Raw genomic sequence first — 21,015 nt, forward strand, 5'->3', positions numbered from 1 at the left:
CCTCCCCCCGCGTGTCCATGGATCAGGCTGCTCTTTTAAACAGCCCAGAGCTTCGCCTGTGTAGATTCGAAAGGGATAGTGGTGGTATGGAGTCTTTGTTTCCAGTCTTGGGCCCCTTGAAAAGATGCCACAGGAACCTTCTTCCCTAAAATAAATATTTTGGCATTCTCTTATAATAATCTGGCCACACATCTGTAAGAGAATCTTTCCCATTTTAATATACTCTCGAAGGTTATATCTCCACCAGCCCAATACTACATTTCTCTTCTCCTTAATAATCAAATTAGTTGACTGTCTAGACTTACTGTCCCCTCCTTGAACCTGACTTCTGTGAGCATTACTCCGTGAGAAGCTCTCACTTAAACCAGTGGCTTTGGTGGTGATAAAGCCAATGATTATTTCTCAACCTCATCTCATCTGAGATTCTCACTTTTTCATCCTTTTTAAAAATAAAATTACCTATTTTTTAATCAAAATAATACTCTCATTTAGTTACAAAATCATATAGCACTCTCTTTTTCTTCTCACTCTTCCACATAGTCTATTTTTGCCTCCCCAGAGGAACCACTTTTTATTCTCAGGTGCTGACACTGACATTTATCTCCATATTCAAAATGCTTCTTGGCTTTCTCTTCTCTCTCTCTGTAACTGAGGTACAACACATATAATAAAGTGTACAAAACGGAAGCTTAGAACTCAAAGAAATTTTACACTTGTTAATATCTACATGCATAGTATATATTACCTCTGGCTTTTTTCACTCAATAATATCTTTGCAATTCACTGGTGTCACTTTGTGTATGTCTTGTTTGTTCTTTTTTTAATTGATGCATAGAGTTCCTCTACATGAATATCTAACAATTTAATTATTCATCCTCCCAGAAGTAGATATTTGGGTTGTTTGGATTGATTACAGTCTTGTGCTACTGTGAAAAAAGCTGTGTGTGAGGGAAAAAACCAGATTTTTTTCCTTCTTGGGTAGGGAAAAATCCAGTTCTGCCCTATTATGTCCTTCTTTCCTATGAATCTCCTTTACTACTCGCACAAAACATTTCTGGTCAACAAATGTGTTTTTTCCCATACTAAGCAATTCTCTGCAATCCCACCTGAGTATCCTATCATTCTAGTCAGTTCTGACACTTTCTTCCTGAAAAAAGCATGCCAGTCACAAGCCCAAGTGATCAACTGTGCTTCTGAACAAAAGACTGTAGATAGAAGACTCCCAAAACAAGATAAAACAAAATAAAATCCTAGGCTCAATTAATTCTCTAGAGTGACTCACAGAACTAGGAGAAATATTTCACTTACTTTTACCTGTTTATTATAAAAGGCTATGATAAAGGATACACATGAATATCCAGATGGAAGAGACGTGTAGGGTCAGGTTTGTGAGAGGAACTGTAGAGCTTCCCTGTCCTCTCCAGGGACCACTCGCCTAGCACCTCTGTGTGTTCACCGACGGAAAGCTCTTCAGTAGGTCTGGGGTCTGGGCAGTGGTCGTAGGAGATGACTCCCCAGCCCACTTGTCGTTCTGCATTTTCATTTTAACTGCACCCCACAAATGATATAGCAAGTCCTACTTAACTGGCTAAGATCACCTATAAAATGTTGAATAGAATTCTTCTTATTCCCAAACTCAGAGGTAAAGCATTCAATATTTCACTGTGACTATTAATTATAGTGTTTTTGATAAATATTCTTTATTTATTTAAATTGATTTTTAAATGTGAAACCAACTTTCATTTCTAGAGTTAAGTGCCCTTAGGAATGTTGTTTTGTCCTTTTTACATAATGAAACATTGATTTGCTATTATTTTATTGAGCACTTTCCCCCCATTTTCCTGAATGATGCTAGTATTCAACTTTTTCTTTTCCAAGTTAATGTCAGATTTTGGTATCAAGATTGTAATGGTTCATTAGGTAACTTGCAATTCATGGCTTCTTTTCTACCTGTGGAAGAATTTGTGTAGGGTTTTTAATGATTTAGAAACAATTTTCAGAAAGTTCACTATAGTGAGGCCATGTAAGCATAGCCTTATGGGAGAAACTTAATAATCCTGAAATTATAGATTCAGTTAGTTTAACAGATAAAGGGTTCTTTATATATTTAGTTTTCTCTTATGATGGTTGACAAATTGTGTTTTTTTCTGCCCATGTTTTATTATTTGCTACCTTTACTTTCTTTTATTTTAACTTGCTACTCTTTCCAGTTCTTTGAGTTGCAGCTTTGCCTATTAATTCTCAACATTTCTTTTTTCTGACAAATATAATTTAAATTCATAAATTTGTCTCTAATTACAAATATTCCTTGACTTACAATGGTGTTATGTGCCAAAAAACTTATCATAAGCTGATAATATCTTTAGTCAAAAGTTCATTTAATACACCTGAACTCTGAACATCATAGCTCAGCCTAGCCTACTTTAAACATGTTCAGAACACATATTAGCCAACAGTTGTGCAAAATTATCTAATACAAAGCCTATCTTATAATTTGATGCAGACTACCACGTATAATTTATTTGGCACTGTACTGAAAATGAAAAACTGAGTGGTTGTCTAGGTTCAGAAGGGTTGTGTGTTGGTTGTTTACCTTTGCAGTCGAGTAACTGACTGGGAGCTGCAACTTGCTGCTGATGTTCAGCATTAAAAGACAGCATCATGCTAGCCCATGAACAAAATTCAAAATTAGAAGTGCAGTTTCTACTGAATCCATATTATTTTTGTACCATCGTAAAGTTGGAAAACCATAAGTCAGGGACTTTCTGTACTGCCTTTGCTGCTTCTTACATGTTTTGATATGTCATATGTTCATTATTATTCAGCTAAAATATTTCCATTTGAAGCGGGGATTTAATATCCTATGGTGATATTGTCAGGGACCTAAGAATGGCCAAATCCTACCCTGCTCACCACAGGGAAGATTCCTGAAGATGCTGTATATATTAGCTTAAGACAAACAGAAGGTGAAGAAGGACTTTTAGCTGATCCCTGGACCTAATTACTTCCAGGACCTAACATCACTTGTCCTCTGATTACCTCTAGGAAAAGTAAGTTTGAGGTTCATGCTTAAGTAGAGTTTCCTACTTCCTTCTGAATCCAGAATAGCAAGCTCAGAATTCCTACAAGGGTGAGGTGGAAAGATAGGACACACCTCAAATTGGCCAAGAGTTGATTTACTTTTCAGGCATCTGGGCTGAAATAGAAAGAAGAGGCAGCCCATCCCAGGGCACTAAATTAGCCCTCTATAGAAATGCATTTATCACAGGTGGCAAAGACTTCAAAATTCAGGAGCTATAAGCAGAATAAGTGGACTCTGGAGCCCAGTGTTTAAGTTAGACTGAGAACTGATCTCCTGGGCTTCTCTGGGGGCTCAGATGGTAAAGAATCCGCCTGCAGTGAAGGAGACACGGGCTCAACCCCTGGGCCAAGAAGATCCCCTGGGGAAGGGATTGGCTGCTCACTCTACTATGCTTGCTTGGATAATTCCATGGACAGAGGAACCTGGCAGGATACCATCCATGGGATCGCAAAGAGTTAGACATGAATGAGCGACTTGCATTTTCACTTTTTTTTCAATCTCCTACTCATAAATGGACTCTGAATGACAGAATCAGCCCTCCTCACTCCTCCTTTGTGGGTAGAAGAAGAGGGGGGTTTACAAAGAAGGAAAGAAGTGGAAGCTTCCTGATTCAAGGAGAGAGACACAGGTATTCTTGTCCATACCTCCTGGTTTTGTTCAGTTTTTGATCTTTTGGGTTTTTAGCTTTATAGTCTGCCCAATGTCTTCAGTGGAATAGATCCAAGAATTATCATGAGATTCTTGTTTCTACCTGCTGTCTTTTTGTCATTCTCATCTTCAACATCAGAGTCTTTATTATCATTTATTGAACCACTACCATATGCCAGGTCCATTGCTCAGCACTTTAGATACTCCTTTTGTAATCTAAAACCCACAAAGTAATATTAATCTATCCTCAGGAAAGGAAACTGAGCCTTAAACATGTTTAAAGATAAAGGGATTTCTGAGATAAATGCTGCAGGCAACATAAAATGAGAATTAAAAAATAAAAACTCCAGAGTTAAACAGTTCAAAATTTTTTCTGCTATACAGCAGAAAGTAACATAACATTGTAAATCAGCTATACTCCAACAAGAATTAATTTAAAATGTAAATAACCAGTTTGAATAAGTTGAAAAAATCTTTGCAAGTCAGAAATAAGTCTACTTACTCTTTTGACAACTGTCTAGTATATTATAATAGAGATCTATCATAACATATTGAGTATTTGTATTGAAGGATATTTAAATATCCTTGCTGCATACAATATGCAATTTTATAATGTATTTATAAGGTTATTTCTTAAAAAATTCTCAGACAAGTGGAATATCTGGCCAATGATATGAACATAGCACCTATGAATCTTATTTAGCTTATACTTCAGTTATAGGATGTGAAAGTGCCCATTTCCTGATATATCACACACATTGAATGTGAATATTATGATTTTTAACTCTTTTTGCAACCTGATGGCTGAGAAATGATAGAAATGGATTTTCAAGAAAGTGTGAATTAAAGAAAACAATTCTTAAGAACTGAAGTGGCAAGAGGAGGGAGCAGTTACAGGAATGTGAAGAGGTTCAGCTGCAGCTATACAGTAAAATTTACAATTTCTTCTTTTCTAACATAAGCATTTATGCTTACATTTCTCTCTAGGTACCTGTGTGTATGAGTTACTCAGTATTGTCTGAGTCTTTGCCACCCCATGGACTGTAGCCCACCAGGCTCCTCTGTCCATGGAATTTTCCAGGCAAGGATACTGGAGTGGGTTGTCATTCCTATCTCCAGGGGATCTTCCCCATCCAGGGATCGAACTTGGGTCTCCTGCATTGCAGGCAGATTCTTTACTGTTTGAGCCATCAGAGAAGCCCCTCTAGGTACATACTTAGCCACATTCTGCAAATCTGATGTGTTAAAAATTGTTTCCCTTAGGAGGAGGGAAAGAGATAATCATTTCTCTGGCAACTCTGGGCTTAGTCCTGAGATGATGGTGTTTCCATGGCAACCTCGCACTCCCGGCAGATGGGCTTCTGGCTCGTCCTCCTCCATGTCTCTGTGACTTGCTCTGATGGGCTGGGCTGACTCTGTGATTCCTGTAGAAAGTTTTGAACACAAGAGGCAGGAAAGCAGGTCTTTTATCCTGCGAGTCCTTGAATATTTTACAGACATAAGAATTCAGTTCTTCAGTGAGTCTTAATGACAGAAGGAATGGACAAATTCCTGAGCCTGCTCATCCTTTGGTTACAACTAAACTGGGAGTTAGAGGGATTTGGAAATGGGCAAAGAATGGGCATCTCCCGGATATTCCTCCCTAGGGAAGACAGAAAGTCAGGGAGTTGTACGTGCATGGTTTCTGGGAGTTCCTGTGGAGAACGAAAAAGTAAACTTAAGTTAGTTTACAAGAATAATCAGCCACTGACCAGCCTGTCTCTGTTTTCTTTCTGAACAGGGGTGAGCAGTAAGCAGGACGTGAGTCAGAGTCCTGAAGCTCTGAGCGTGAGAGAGGGAGACAGCGTGGATCTCAACTGCAGTTACACCGACAGTGCTCTGTACTTCCTGCAGTGGTTTAGGCAGGATCCCGGGAAAGGACTCACATCCCTACTGTCAATTCAGGCAAATCAGAGCAAACAAGTGGAAGAATTACAGTCTCGTTGCATAAACCATCAGGACACAGTGCTTCACACACTGCGGCTTCTCAGCACAGTGACTCGACCACCGACCTCTGAGCTGTGGGCCCCAGTGCCCAGAGGGAGCCTGTTCCCAGGACTCAAACTGCAGATGGGGCTCCAACCACGTCCTGGCTTGGTGCTGAGGAAACTTCTTCCATTAAGGGGTTTTCTGTATTGACTTTCCTTTCAGATAGAGGCAATTAGCAAGGGTAGGATGATTTGAGAGAATAGCATTGAATCATGTACATTACCACAGGTAAAATAGATGACCAGTGCAAGTTCCATGCATGAAGCAGGGCACCCAAAGCCCACCCTCTGGGACAACCCAGAGGGATAGGGTGGCAGGGGAGGTGGGAGGGGTGCTCAGGATGGTGGGGACACAGGTATACCTGTGGCCGATTCATGCTGATGTAGGGCAAAAACCATCACAATATTGTAAAGTAATTATCCTCCAATTAAAATAAATAAATTAATTTAAAAAAATCTTTTAAAATGATCTAAAATTATATTGTGAATTCTTTGATTGTTAGATTTTCATCAACTTCAAATCAAATAATAGTTTTACAATCTAAATGGGAAAAGAATTTGAAAACGAGGAGATACATGTATATGTATAACGGAATCACTTTGAGGTACACCTGAAAATAACACAACACTGTTAACCAGCTATTCTCTAATATAAAATAAAAAGTCAAAAAATAGTAGTTTTGTTGAGATTAAGCAACATTTCACACAATTCTCTCTTTCAAATGAACACCTAAGTGTGCATCTAGTATATTTACAACATGGCACAATCACTACCTCTATCTAGATTTGAAACCTTGTCATCACCCGGAAAGGAAACCACGCGCCCAGGACACAGTCACTCCACGCACTCCCCACCCACACATCCCTGGGAGCCACCCACCTGCTTTCTGACCACGGGTTTGCTTATTCTATGCATTTCATGCAAATGGAATCTTACAATACATGACATTTTGGCATTGCTTACTTTACTTAGCATAATATTTTGGAAGTTCATTCAACTCAGGACCAACTGCTAAAGTTAGTTAGTTAGTGAAAGGCTCTTAGTTGAGTCCAACTCTTTGCGACCCCATGGACTATACAGTCCATGGAATTCTCCAGGCCAGAATACTGGAGTGGGTAGCCTTTCAATTCTCCAGGGGATCTTTCCAACCCAGGGATCAAACCCAGGTCTCCCACATTGCAGGCGGATTCTTTACCAGCTGAGCCACAAGGGAAGCCCAAGAATACTAGGGAGCATATTCCTTCTCCAGTGGATCTTCCCTACCCAGGAATCGAACCAGGGTCTCCTGCATTGCAGGCAGATTCTTTACCGACTGAGCTATGACAGAAGCCTAGGACCAACTGGAGAAAGGCAAATGTTCATCCTTAGCCAATCACATGGGATACCATACTGCTAATTAGCCTGCTGACATTGTCCCTGTTCTTCCCACTCCCCTCCACCCATCTGTTTTGCTAGAACTTTGTCAGTTTTGCTGATCCTCTTAAAGAACCAGATCTTTATTTCATTGATTTTCTCTACTGTTTATCTCTTTTAAATTTCATTGATTTCTCCTTTTATCTTTATTATTTTCTTATGCTTGTTTTGGATTAATTTATCTTTTCCTTGTCCATGTTCTTCAGATAGAAGCTTGGATAATCTGAGATGTTATTCTTTTTTAATATTTGCATGTGGTGCTAAAATTTCACTCTAAATACTTCTTTGGCTGTGTCCCCCCAGTTTTGGTATGCTGTATTTTCATTTTTATTCAACTCATGGGAAATTCAATGATTTCCCTTGAGACATTCTCTATGACCCATAGATGATTAAGAAGTGTGTTGTTTGGTTGTCAAATGTTTGGGAATTTTCCTGTATCTTTCTGTTATTTATTTATACTATTATTTCATTGTGGTTGGAGAACATACTCTTTATATTTCAGTTCTTTTACATTAGATTTGTTGAGTTTTTTTAGGTCCCAAGATTTGGACTTACCTGGTATATATTCCACGGACACTTGACAAGAAGTATAGTCTCCTCTGCTTGGGTGGAGTGTTGTATAGCTGATAATTAAATCATACTGGTTAATGGTGTTATTGAGTTCTATATATCTGCTGATTTTCTGGCAAGTTATTCTACCAGTTGTTGAGAGAGGAATATTGAAGTATTTAACTATATTTCTAGATTTGTGTCTTTTCTTTTTAATTTTAATTTTTGTTCCACTTATTTTTCAGCTCTGTTAGTTGGTACATATACATTTAGGATTACTATGCCTTCTCAGTAAATTATCCTCTTCATCAGTAGATAATATTTCTCTGTCTCTTGTAATTTTCTTTGTTCAGGAGTCTGTCTACTTTATCTGATGTTAATATAGCCATTATACTTTCCTTTGATTAATGTTTGCATAATACATCTTTTCCCATCCTTTTACTTTCAAGATGACCATGTCTTATTTGAAATGAATTTCTCTCAGACAGTTATAGTTGGGTCGTGTTTCTTAATCCACTTTTTGTCTGAACAGTTTTGACACTGGTGTGTTCGGGTCAAATTCTGTGTCTTAGTTTCTGTGTGTGGATCACTTGTTTTTAATGTCTTGATATTTTAGGGCTCAGGCTTCCATTTTATTTGATTTTTTTGTGTGTGTGCCTTTTTTTGTCCCGTATGTTTTTCCTTCTAACCTCTTGTGAATTATTCAACATTTTCTAGGATTACACTTCAATTTATCTGCAGTGTTTAGTGTGTGTGTGTGTGTCTGTTAGTTGCTCAGTTGTGTCTGACTTTTTGCGACCTCATGGACTGTAGCTACCTGAATTCTCTAAACAAGAATACTGGAGTGCATAGCCATTCTCTTCTCCAGGGCATCGTGTCGACCCAGGGACTGAACCTGGGTCTCCTGCATTGTAAGAAGATTCTTTTATGGTCTGAGTCACAAGAGAAGCTCCTATAGCATGTCAGTCAGTTCAGTTCAGTCGCTCAGTTGTGTCCGACTCTTTGCGACCCCATTAATCACAGCACGCCAGGCCTCCCTGTCCATCACCAACTCCTGTAGTTTACTCAAACTCATGTCCACTGAGTCGGTGATGCCATCCAGTCATCTCATCCTCTGTCGTCCCCTTCTCCTCCCGCCCCCAATCCCTCCCAGCATCAGGGTCTTTTCCAATGAGTCAACTCTTCGCATCAGGTGGCCAAAGGATTGGAGTTTCAGCTTCAGCATCAGTCCTTCCAATGAACACCCAGGACTGATCTCCTTTAGGATGGACTGGTTGGATCTCCTTGCAGTCCAAGGGATTCTTAAGAGTCTTCTCCAACATCACAGTTCAAAAGCATCAATTTTTTAGCACTCAGCTTTCTTCACAGTCCAACTCTCACATCCGTACATGACCACTGGAAAAACCATAAGATGCATATTAATCAATTTAACAAAGATCAAACACAAAGAACAAATATTAAAAGCAACAAGGCAGAAAAAACATATAACACACAAGGGGATTCCCATAAGGATAACAGCTGATCTTTTAATAGAAACTCTTCAGGCCAGAAGGGAATGGCAGGACATACTTAAAGTAATGAAAGAGAATAACCTACAACCCAGACTACTGTACCCAGCAAGGATCTCATTCAGATATGAAGGAGAATTCAATAGCTTCACAGACAAGCAAAACCTAAGAGAATTCAGCACCATCCAACCAGCTTCTCAGCAAGTGCTAAAGGATCTTCTCTAGACAGGAAACAAAGAAAGGTTGTATGAATGCGAACCCAAAACAACAAAGCAAATGGCAACAGGACCACACCTATCAATAATTACCTTAAATGTAAATGGGTTGAATGCCCCAACCAAAAGACAAAGACTGGCTGAATGGATACAAAAGTGAGACCCCTATATATGTTGTCTACAAGAGATCCACCTCAAAACAAGGGACACATACAGACTGAAAGTGAAGGGCTGGAAAAAAATATTTCATGCAAATGGAGACCAAAAGAAAGCAGGAGTCACAATACTCATATCAGATAAAATAGACTTTCAAATAAAGGCTGAGAAAAGAGACAAAGAAGGACACTATAAAATGATCAAAGGATCAATCCAAGAAGAAGATATAACAATTATAAATATATATGCACCCAACATAGGAGCACCACAATATGTAAGGCAAATGCTAACAAGAATGAAAGGGGAAATTAACAATAACACAATAATAGTGGGAGACTTTAATACCCCACTCACAAGTATGGATAGATCAACTAAACAGAAAATTAACAAGGAAACACAAACTAAATGACACAATGGACCAGCTAGACCTAATTGATATCTATAGGACAATTCACGCCAAAACAATCAATTTCACCTTTTTCTCAAGTGCATACAGAACCTTCTCCAGAATAGGTCATATCCTGGGCCATAAATCTAGCCTTGGAAAATTCAGAAAAATTCAAATCATTCCAGTCATCTTTTTTGACCACAATGCAGTAACATTAGATCTCAATTACAGTGGGGGGGGGGGGGAAGCTATTAAAAATCCCACCATATGGAGGCTAAATAACACACTACTGAATAACCAACAAATCATAGAAGAAATCAAAAAAGAAATCAAAATATGCATAGAAATGAATGAAAATGAAAACACAACAACCCCAAACCTATGGGACACTGTAAAATCACTGCTAAGGGGAAGGTTCATAGCAATACAGGCTTACCTCAAGAAACAAGAAAAAAGTCAAATAAATAACCTAACTCTACACCTAAAGCAAGTAGAGAAGGAAGAAATGAAGAACCCCAGGGTTAGTAGAAGGAAAGAAATCTTAAAAATTAGGGCAGAAGTAAATGCAAAAGAAACAAAGGAGACCATAGCAAAAATCAACAAAATTAAAAGCTGGTTTTTTTTTAAAGGTAAAAAAATTGACAAACCGTTAGCCAGACTCATTAAGAAACAAAGGGAGAAGAACCAAATCAGCAAAATTAGAAATGAAAATGGAGAGATCACAACAGACAACACTGAAATACAAAGGATCATAAGAGACTACTACCAGCAGCTCTATGCCAATAAAATGGACAACTTGGAAGAAATGGACAAATTCTTGGAAAAGTATAACTTTCCAAAACTGAACCAGGAAGAAATAGAAGATCTTAACAGACCCATCACAAGCACGAAAATCGAAACTGTAATCAGAAATCTTCCAGCGAACAAAAGCCCAGGACCAGATGGCTTCACAGCTGAATTCTGCCAAAAATTTAGAGAAGAGCTAACACCTATCATACTCAAACTCTTCCAGAAAATTGCAGAAGAAGGTAAACTTCCAAACTCATTCTATGATAACACCATCACCCTAATACCAAAACCAAACAAAGATGACACACAAAAAAGAAAACTACAGGCCAATATCACTGATGAACATAGATGCAAAAATCCTTAACAAAATTCTAGCAAACAAAATCCAACAACATATTAAAAATATCATACATCATGACCAAGTGGGGTTTATCCCAGGAATGCAAGGATTCTTTAGTATCCACAAATCAATCAATGTAATACACCACATTAACAAATTTAAAGATAAAAACCATATGATTATCTCAATAGATGTAGAAAATGTCTTTGACAAAATTCAACATCCATTTATGAAAAAAAAAAAAAAAAAACTCTCCAGAAAGCAGAAATAGAAGGAACATACCTCAACAAAATAAAAGCTATATATGACAAACCCACAGCAAACATTATCCTCAATGGTGAAAAGTTGAAAGCATTTCCCCTATAGTCAGGAACAAGGCAAGGGTGCCCACTCTCACCACTACTATTCAACATAGCTTTGGAAAGTTTTGACCACAGCAATCAGAGCAGAGAAAGAAATAAAAGGAAACCAGATAGGAAAAGAAGAAGCCAAACTCTCACTGTTTGCAGACAACATGATCCTCTACATAGAAAACTCTAAAGACTCTACCAGAAAATTACTAGAGCTAATCAATGAATATAGTAAAGTTGCAGGGTATAAAATTAACATACAGAAATCCCTTGTATTCCTATACATTAACAATGAGAAAACAGAAAGATAAATTAAGGAAACAATACCATTCATCATTGCAATGAAAAGAATAAAATACTTAGGAGTATATCTACCTAAAGAAACAAAAGACCTATATACAAAAAACTATAAAACACTGATGAAAGACATCAAAGAGGACACAAATAGATGGAGAATTATACCATGTTCATGGATTGGAAGAATCAATATAGTGAAAATGAGTTTACTACCCAAAGCATTCTGTAGATTCAATGCAATCCCTATCAAGCTACCAACGGTATTCTTCACAGAACTAGGACAAATAATTTCACAATTTGTATGGAAATACAAAAAAACCTCGAATAGCCAAAGCAGTCTTGAGAAAGAAGAATGGAACTGTATGAATCAACCTGCCTGACTTCAACTCTACTACAAAGCCACTGTATCAAGACAGTATGGTACTGGCACAAAGACAGAAATATAGATCAATGGAACAGAATAGATAGCCCAGAGGTAAATCCATGTACCTATGGACACCTTATCTTCGACAAACGAAGCAAAAATATTCAATGGAGAAAAGACAACCTCTTTAACAAGTGGTGCTGGGAAAACTGGTCAACCACTTGTAAAAGAATGAAACTAGAACACTTTATAACACCATACACAAAAATAAACTCAAAATGGATTAAAGATCTAAATGTAAGACCAGAAACTATAAAACTCCTAGAGGAGAACATAGGCAGAACACTCTCCGACATAAACCACAGCAAGATCCTCTATGTCCCACCTCCCAGAATATTGGAAATAAAAGCAAAAATAAGCAAATGGAACCTAATTAAACTTAAAAGCTTTTGCACAACAAAGGAAACTATATGCAAGGTGAAAAGACAGCCCTCAGAATGGGAGAAAATAATAGGAAATGAAGCAACAGACAGAGAATTAATCTCAAAAATATACAAGCAACTCCTGCAGCTCAATTCCAGAAAAATAAATGACCCAATCAAAAAATGGGCCAAAGAACTAAACAGACATCTCTCCAAAGAAGATGTACAGATGGCTAACAAACACATGAAAAGATGCTCAACATCACTCATTATCAGAGAAATGCAAATCAAAACCACAATGAGGTACCATTACACGCCAGTCAGGATGGCTGCTATCCAAAAGTCTACAAGCAATAAATGCTGGAGAAGGTGTGGAGAAAAGGGAACCCTCTTACACTGTTGGTGGGAATGCAAACTAGTACAGCCACTATGGAAAACAGTGTGGAGATTTCTTAAAAAACTGGAAATAGAACTGCCATATGACCCAGCAATACCACTCCTGGGCATACACACCGAGGAAACCAGATCTGAAAGAGACACGTGTACCCCAATGTTCATCGCAGCACTGTTTATAATAGCCAGGACATGGAAGCAACCTAGATGCCCATCAGCAGACGAATAGATAAGGAAGCTGTGGTGCATATACACAATGGAATATTACTCAGCCATTAAAAAGAATTCATTTGAACCAGTTCTAATGAGATGGATGAAACTGGAGCCCATTATACAGAGTGAAGTAAGCCAGAAAGATAAAGACCAATATAGTATACTAACACATATATATAGAATTTAAAAAGATTGTAATGATAACCCAATATGCAAAACAGAAAAAGAGACACAGATGTACAGAACAGAATTTTGGACTCTGTGGGAGAAGGCGAGGGTTGGATGTTCTGAGAGAATAGCATTGAAACAAGTATACTATCAAGGGTGAAACAGACCACCAGCCCAGGTTGGATGCATGAGACAAGTGCTCAGGACTGGTGCACTGGGAAGACCCAGAGGGATGGGATGGGGAGGGAGGCGGGATGGGGGATCGGGATGGGGAACACATGTAAATCCATGGCTGATCCATGTCAATGTATGGCAAAATCCACTACAATATTGTAAAGTAATTAACCTCCAACTAATAAAATAAATAAAAAAAAAAAAAAACCAAAAAAACAAAAACGATCATTACGATAACCCTATATGCAAAACAGAAAAAGAGACACAGATGTATGGAATAGACATTAGACTCTATGGGAAAAGGTGAGGGTGGGATGTTCTAAGAGAACAGCATTGAAACAAGTATACTATCAAGGGTGAAACAGATCACCAGCCCAGGTTGTATGCATGAGACAAGTGCTCAGGGCTGGTGCACTGGGAAGACCCAGAGGGATGAGATAGAGAGGGAGGTGGGAGAGGGGATCAGGATGGGGAACACATGTAAATCCATGGCTGATTCATGTCAATTAATGGCAAAATCCACTACAATATTGTAAAGTAATTAGCCTCCAACTAATAAAAATAAATGGAAAAAAGAAAAGAATACATTTGAATCAATTCTAATGAGGTGGATGAAACTGGAGCCCATTATACAGAGTGAAGTAAGCCAGAAAGAAAAACACCAATAGTGTATACTAACACATATGTATGGTATTTAGAAAGATGGTAACGATTATCCTATATGCAAGACAGAACAAGAGACACAGATGTTAGAACAGACTTTTGGACTCTGTAGGAGAAGGTGAGGGTGGGATGATCTGAAAGAATAGCATTGAAACATGTATATTATCAATTGTGAAACAGATCGCCAGTCCAGGTTTGATGCGTGAGACAATTGCTCAGGGATGGTGCACTAGGATGACCCAGAGGAATGGGATGGGGAGGGAGGTGGGAGGAGGAGGAGGGTTCAGGAAGGGGAACACATGTAAATCCATGGCTGCTTCATATCAATGTATGGCAAAAACCGCTACAATATAGTAAAGTAATTAGCCTTCAACTAATATAAATTAATGAAAAAAAAATCTTGAAGAAATAAGAAGTCAGAACAATCAGCCAATCTGATTTCAGGCTACTGTCATCAAGGTTATTTAGTACTGGTGCAGGGATAAACACACAGTTCAGTGGAAATGAACAGAGAAAATACATCCACACAAATATACCCAACTGACCTTTTCTGGCAAAGTGCCAAATAAATTCAATAGAAGAAAGATAACCTTTCAATAGATTATGTTGGGAAAAGTTGAAATCTATTGGCAGGAAAAATTAACTTTGATTCAGGTCTCACACTTCATACATGCATTCTTTAAAATGGATCACAGACTTAAATGTAAAATGTTAAATTATAAAACATTTTAGGAAAAAATACAGGACAAAATTTTGATATGTGTATGGGCCAAGAGTCTTTGGACTTGACAACAAAAGAACAGTCAATAAAATTTTTTAAAAATGACAAACTAGACTTCAAAATTAAGATCTTTTGCCCTGCAAAGCAACCTGTAAGAGCATGAAAAGACAAGCTACCAACTGCGAAAAACTATTATTTGGAAGCCATATATTCCACAAGGAACTAGTATCTAGAATATATAAATAACTCTCAGAGCTAAACAGTATTTAAATAAGGCAAAGATTTCACTTAGACCATAGGCAAGGAGCTATTTCACTAAAGAAGTATACAGATAGCAAATAAGCATATAAAAATATATCCAACATCATAAATCATCAGAGAAATACAATGAAAACCACAATAAAATATCACTAAGAGCACAATCTAGTGTTTGTGTGGTAGCAGCCCAAGGTGGGGGCTTCCCAGGTGGCTGAGACGGTTCTGCCTGCAGTGTGGGAGACTGCAGTTTGATCCTGGGTCTGGAAGATCCTCTGGAGAAGGGAATGAAAACCCACTCCAACAAAAAAAAAAAAAAAAGAAAACCCACTCCAGTATTCTTACCTGGAGAATTCCATGGACAGAGGAGCCTGGCAAACTACAGTCCACGGGGTTGCAAAGAGTTGGACAAAACTGAATGACTCAGGGGGGAAGGAAGGAGCAGAAGGTGGATTTAATTTACATTTGTTGATGAGTAATGGTGTTGAACACATTTTCTAAGCTTATTGGCCATTTGGGTGATTTCTTTTGAGAAGTATCACTTTGCATCATTTGCTTATGTATTTTTAGGTTGTAGATTATTTATTTTTACCATTTTAAAATATATAGGCATGTTTGTTATTCTGTATTCAAGTTGTTTATCAGATACATGCATGTATATGTGCTCAGTCCACTTCAGTCATATCCTACTCTTTGCCACCCTATGGACTGTAGCCTGCCAGGCTTCTGTGTCCATGGGGATTCTCCAGGCAAGAATACTGGAGTGGGTCGCCATGCCCTCCTCCAGGGGATCTTCCCAAGCCAGGGATTGAACCCATGTCTTCTGCATCTCCTGCATTTCAGGCAGATTCTTTACCCACGGAGCCACCTGGGAAGCCTGTATCAGATATACATAACACAAATATTTTAACCCAGTCTATAACTTGTGTTTTCATTCTCTTGGTGGTGTATTTGGGGAACAGATATATTTAATTTTGAAAGAGTGAAATGTAATATTTTTCCTTTTCTGATTGGGTTTGTGTGTGTGCTTTTGAAGGAATCTATGCTGTCAAACTTATAAAGAAATTCTCTTGTATTTTTTAAGAAGTTTTATAGTTTTACTGATCACATTTAGAAGTTGTATCCAATTAGAGTTAATATTTTTATGTTATGAGGAAGGAGTCAAGGTACTTTCAAAAGATGCAAATAGCCAGAAATTGCAGAAATGCAATTAAAACCACAGTAAGATACCACTAAGAGCACATTCTAGTGTTTGTGTGGTCTCAGCACAGGGTGGGGGCTTCCCAGGTGGCTGAGACGGTAAAGAGTCTGCCTGCAGTGTGGGAGACCTGGGTCCAATCCCTGGGTCAGGAGGATCCCTTGGAGAAGGGCATGGCAACCCACTCCACTATTCTTGCCTGGAGAATCGCATGGACAGAGGAGGCCGACTAGCTACAGTTCATAGCATCACAGAGAATCAGACATGGCTGAGCAACTAACACTAGCTGTTATCCCCGAAAGACCATCTTTTTCCCCATAGAATTGCATAAACACCTTTGGAGATAACCAATTGATGATGTATACATATAGGCTTATTTTTGGATTTGATCCTGCTTACTCATCTTTATTTTATCCTTTTCCAACAGAACATTCTGTCCTAATTACTGGGGCTTCATATACATTTTGATATCTGGAAATGTAATTCAAACTTTTCTTCTTTTTCAAGGTTTATTTTAGGTCTTTTTGAATTTCCACCAAACTTATAGAATTAGCCTCTCACTGTCTACCAAAACACATTGCTAGTAGTTGGAATGGGCTTGTGTTGAATTTATGGATTCATTTGGGACAATTTATATCTTGACATATGGAATCTTATGTTATTCCCTTTTATGTAGATCCTAATTTTTTTTTTTTTTTTTTTTTTTTTTGGTAGAGGACTGTATTCAGTTCAGTTCAGTTCAGTCACTCAGTCGTGTCCGACTCTTTGCGACCCCATGAATCGCAGCACGCCAGGTCTCCCTGTCTATCACCAACTCCTAGAGTTTACTCAAACTCATGTCCATCAAGTCAGTGATGCCATCCAGCCATCTCATCCTCTGTCATCCCCTTCTCCTCCTGCCCCCAATCCCTCCCAGCATCAGGGTCTTTTCCAATGAGTCAACTCTTCGCATCAGGTGGCCAAAGGATTGGAGTTTCAGCTTCAGCATCAGTCCTTCCAATGAACACCCAGGACTGATCTCCTTTAGGATGGACTGGTTGGATCTCCTTGCAGTCCAAGGGGCTCTCAAGAGTCGACTGTATACCTTGTGTTAAATTAATTTCCATGTATTTAATAAATGAAATTTAAATTTCACTTTCTAATTATTTCACTAGTATCTAGAAATAAAATTTATATTTGTCTTTAGTGACTGTTTTAATTCCCCTATTTTAGCTCTTGTAGTTTGCTTATATACTCCTTTGTATTTTCTACATGCACCTATAAATAAAAACGGCTTATTTGCCCCTTTTCAGACTTAATACATCTTATTTCCTTTCCTGGTTTGATGCCAGGCCCTTCAGGAAGACAGTGAATAGAAGCAGTGATAGTCTACCTGTCTTGTTTGTGATCCTTTAGAGACTAATATTGATTTTTTATATTTTCATTGATACTCTTTATTAGATTCAGGAATTTCTCTTCCACTTCTGGACTGCTGAAAGTATTCATCATACAGAGGTATTAGCCTTTCATCAAGTCATCTTGATTTTCTGAAAGTAAGTTATGGGCATTATTTTGGTTTTCATCAAGCAAAGGAAGATAACCTCACCTCATATGGTCTTAGAGATATAATCCTATAAAATTAAGAACTCTGAAAAGAGCCAGTAGGCAAGATAACATTTTTAGATTCCTCATGGTCATACAGAGTATTTTTTGTTTTTCAGTATTATTTAAAAAGACATTTGGTAGTCATTTTTACCATCTTCTAAAAACAAAGGCGAAGAACCCCACAAACAAAAAATGTACTGGTAATTGCTTTTCTTCTGCTTTATACTAATATAATTAACTAATACATTCATACTTACTATAAATAATTCATTTTTATTTGTTCTTATATTTTCAGTAGTAGTGCTTGTTGGCTTACGTGTGTGTGTGTGTGTGTGTGTGTGTGTGTGTGTGTGTGTGTGTGATTTGCCACAGAACAGGCTCCCAGTAAATACTTATGAATATTTGTTAAATGAATGAAGCATGATTACCACGATGTTTACTCCCATGTCTTCAATATAATTTTCCTGCATCTTAGATTTTGAATGTTTTTTCCCTATTATTGAATTTGCCCATAATTATAACCCTTTACTTATCCTGTTAGAGTCTTTTTGTTTAACATGCTTTCCATAAAATTGGAAGATTGTTTTCAGAATAGTGGCTGAGCACAATTTCTTTCTTTCACTAAATTCATGAATATAGATTCAACTATTCATTCAGGAAACATTCTTGAGTTCCCAGACAGTAACAACCTCTCTTATAAATGCTTGAATTATGTGGACTTTTGAAGTAACCTTTAAATATGGGAAGGTTAAAGACAAATGGAAAAATGAAAGAGATGTCAATAATGAGAATCATAGTAGGGGTTTTACTGAAATAAAACAGTCAAAAATAATTGATGGCTAAGAAAACACAGGTGAGTACAAAGGTTTTACAGCTAAGATTTATTTTTCTTTTGAACTTTTGATTTTGTATTGAGGTATAGCCAATGAACAATGTTGTGATAGTTTCAGGCGAACAGTGAAGGGACCCAGGCATACATGTACATGTATCCACTCTCCCCCAGATTCCCCTCCCATCCATGTAATGTTGAGGTCCTTGTTGGTTATCCATTTTAAATATAGCAGTGTATACATGACCATCCCAAATTCCCTAACTATCCCTTTCTCCTTATGACAACCATATATTTGTTTTCTAAGTCTGTGAGTCTCGTTCTGTTTTGTAAGAAAGTTCATTTGTATCATTTCTTTTTAGATCTCACATATAAGGGATGCCATATGATATTTCTCCTTCTCTGTCTGACTTACTTCACTCAGTATGAAACTCTCTAGGCCCATCCATGTTGCTACAGATGGCATTATTTCATTCTTTTTAATGGCTGAGCAATATTTCATTGTGTATATACACCACATCTTCTTTATACACTCCTCTGTCAATGAACATTTAGGTTACTTCTTTTACCTTCAAATTTGAGCTTTTCCAAAGGTTGCATGCTCAGTAGTGTTCAAATTTGGGAATGCCATGGGCAGAGGAGCCTGGCAGTCTACACTCTGTGGGATTTCCCAGGTGAGAACACTGGAGTGGGTTGTCATTTCCGTCTACAGGGTATCTTCCTGGTCCAGGGATCTAACCCATGTCTCCCGCATCTCCAACACTGGCAGGCAGATTCTCACTGCTAAGCCATCTGGGAAGCCCCCTTTTAAAAGATTACATAGTAGTGCTATAGTGCTCAGTCGTGTCCAACTTTTTGAGACCCCATGAACTGTTGTAGACTGCCAGGCTCCTCTGTCCATGGAAGTCTTTGGGCAAGAATATTTGAGTGCATTGCCATTTCCTCCTCCAGGGGATCTTCCCGACTCAGAGGCTAAACCTGCATCTCTGGGATCTTCTCCATTGGCAGGCAGACTCTTTACTCCTGAGCCACACCAGTGGGCTTTTGGCCTGGGTTTACTTCTGCAGTTCATTTACTCAGTCACTGGAAGGGGCTGCTTCAACTGAAAATAGTGGTCCTTTCTGGGAGAGGGAAAGGGAAACGAATTTTCCATTGATGTGCCAAAGAAAAAGGAAAAACGACATACTTCCATTCTCTCTCTTTTTTAATGTTTAAATGTTTATTTTCATGTTAAAAAGGATGAGTTACCCTGTTGTTAGAATACCTTTATGCTGAACAACAAAGTCACATTTATTTCTGAAATATTTCCAGAAAAAAAAAATAAAAGAAAGAGAAAAGGAAGTAGAAATCCAAAAGTAAGGAAGAGCAAGATCAAACTGTTCTGGTAGATTCCATCCACAGTCCCAACAGAAGCCATTCCCTCTAAAGGCTGCATCTCTAATTCAGTGCAATTCACAATATCAGGTTCTGATGTCTCCCACCATAAATTTACATATTTCTGAGCAGGATGTCTGTACATTTAAAACCTACAGCTTTGCATGCTTTTATTTGAAAAGGTATTTATTCCAACACACCTTTCAGTGTTTTAGTATATTGCCTATTTTGCATATAAAAAGTATCTGCTCTCCATATTTGAGCATAACTTCTCCACCACCCATACTGGTCCTTTACATAACAGGTGACATGCGATATATTACACATAGTTCAGTTTTGAGGGAAGAGATGGTTGTTGGGTTTATAGACCACCTCACCTGTCTTGCCATTTGCAGAGACTAGAATGGAGGAGTAAGACCATTTTTGAGTTGATGAGAGTAGAAAGATGATGAAGGAAGGACGGAACCACCCTCTGTGATCAGTGGAGTTGGAATGAGTGGTCTTCCCTGACAGAGACTTTACTGTAGTCCCAACATCCCAACACTGGGAACATGTTATTCTCTTTGACAGCTTGTTCTTTATATTCCCTGGCTGAGGGTCCGCGACCAAGGGTTGTGGGCATCTTAGCCCAACAGCCTAAGTCCTTTCCACGTACCTTCCTGACACTGCTTTCTCTGTTTCCCTCCTCTGATTATCTTTCCCTTCCCTATTACTTACGCTTTTATCCCTTCCCCTGACTTTTTCTACCACTTACACCCACTCTACACCCCACCCCGACTTTGTTTGCATTCCTTCCTGTCTTTCTCTCTGCTTCAGCATCCTTGGTGCACAGTGCCTACAAGCATGGGCATAGAGAACATGAGGATTAAAGATCACTCTTCAAGAAGAGTGAGG

The sequence above is a fragment of the Cervus elaphus genome, chromosome 12 (genome assembly GCF_910594005.1).
Source record: "Cervus elaphus chromosome 12, mCerEla1.1, whole genome shotgun sequence".
In the NCBI taxonomy this organism is placed as follows: domain Eukaryota; kingdom Metazoa; phylum Chordata; class Mammalia; order Artiodactyla; family Cervidae; genus Cervus; species Cervus elaphus.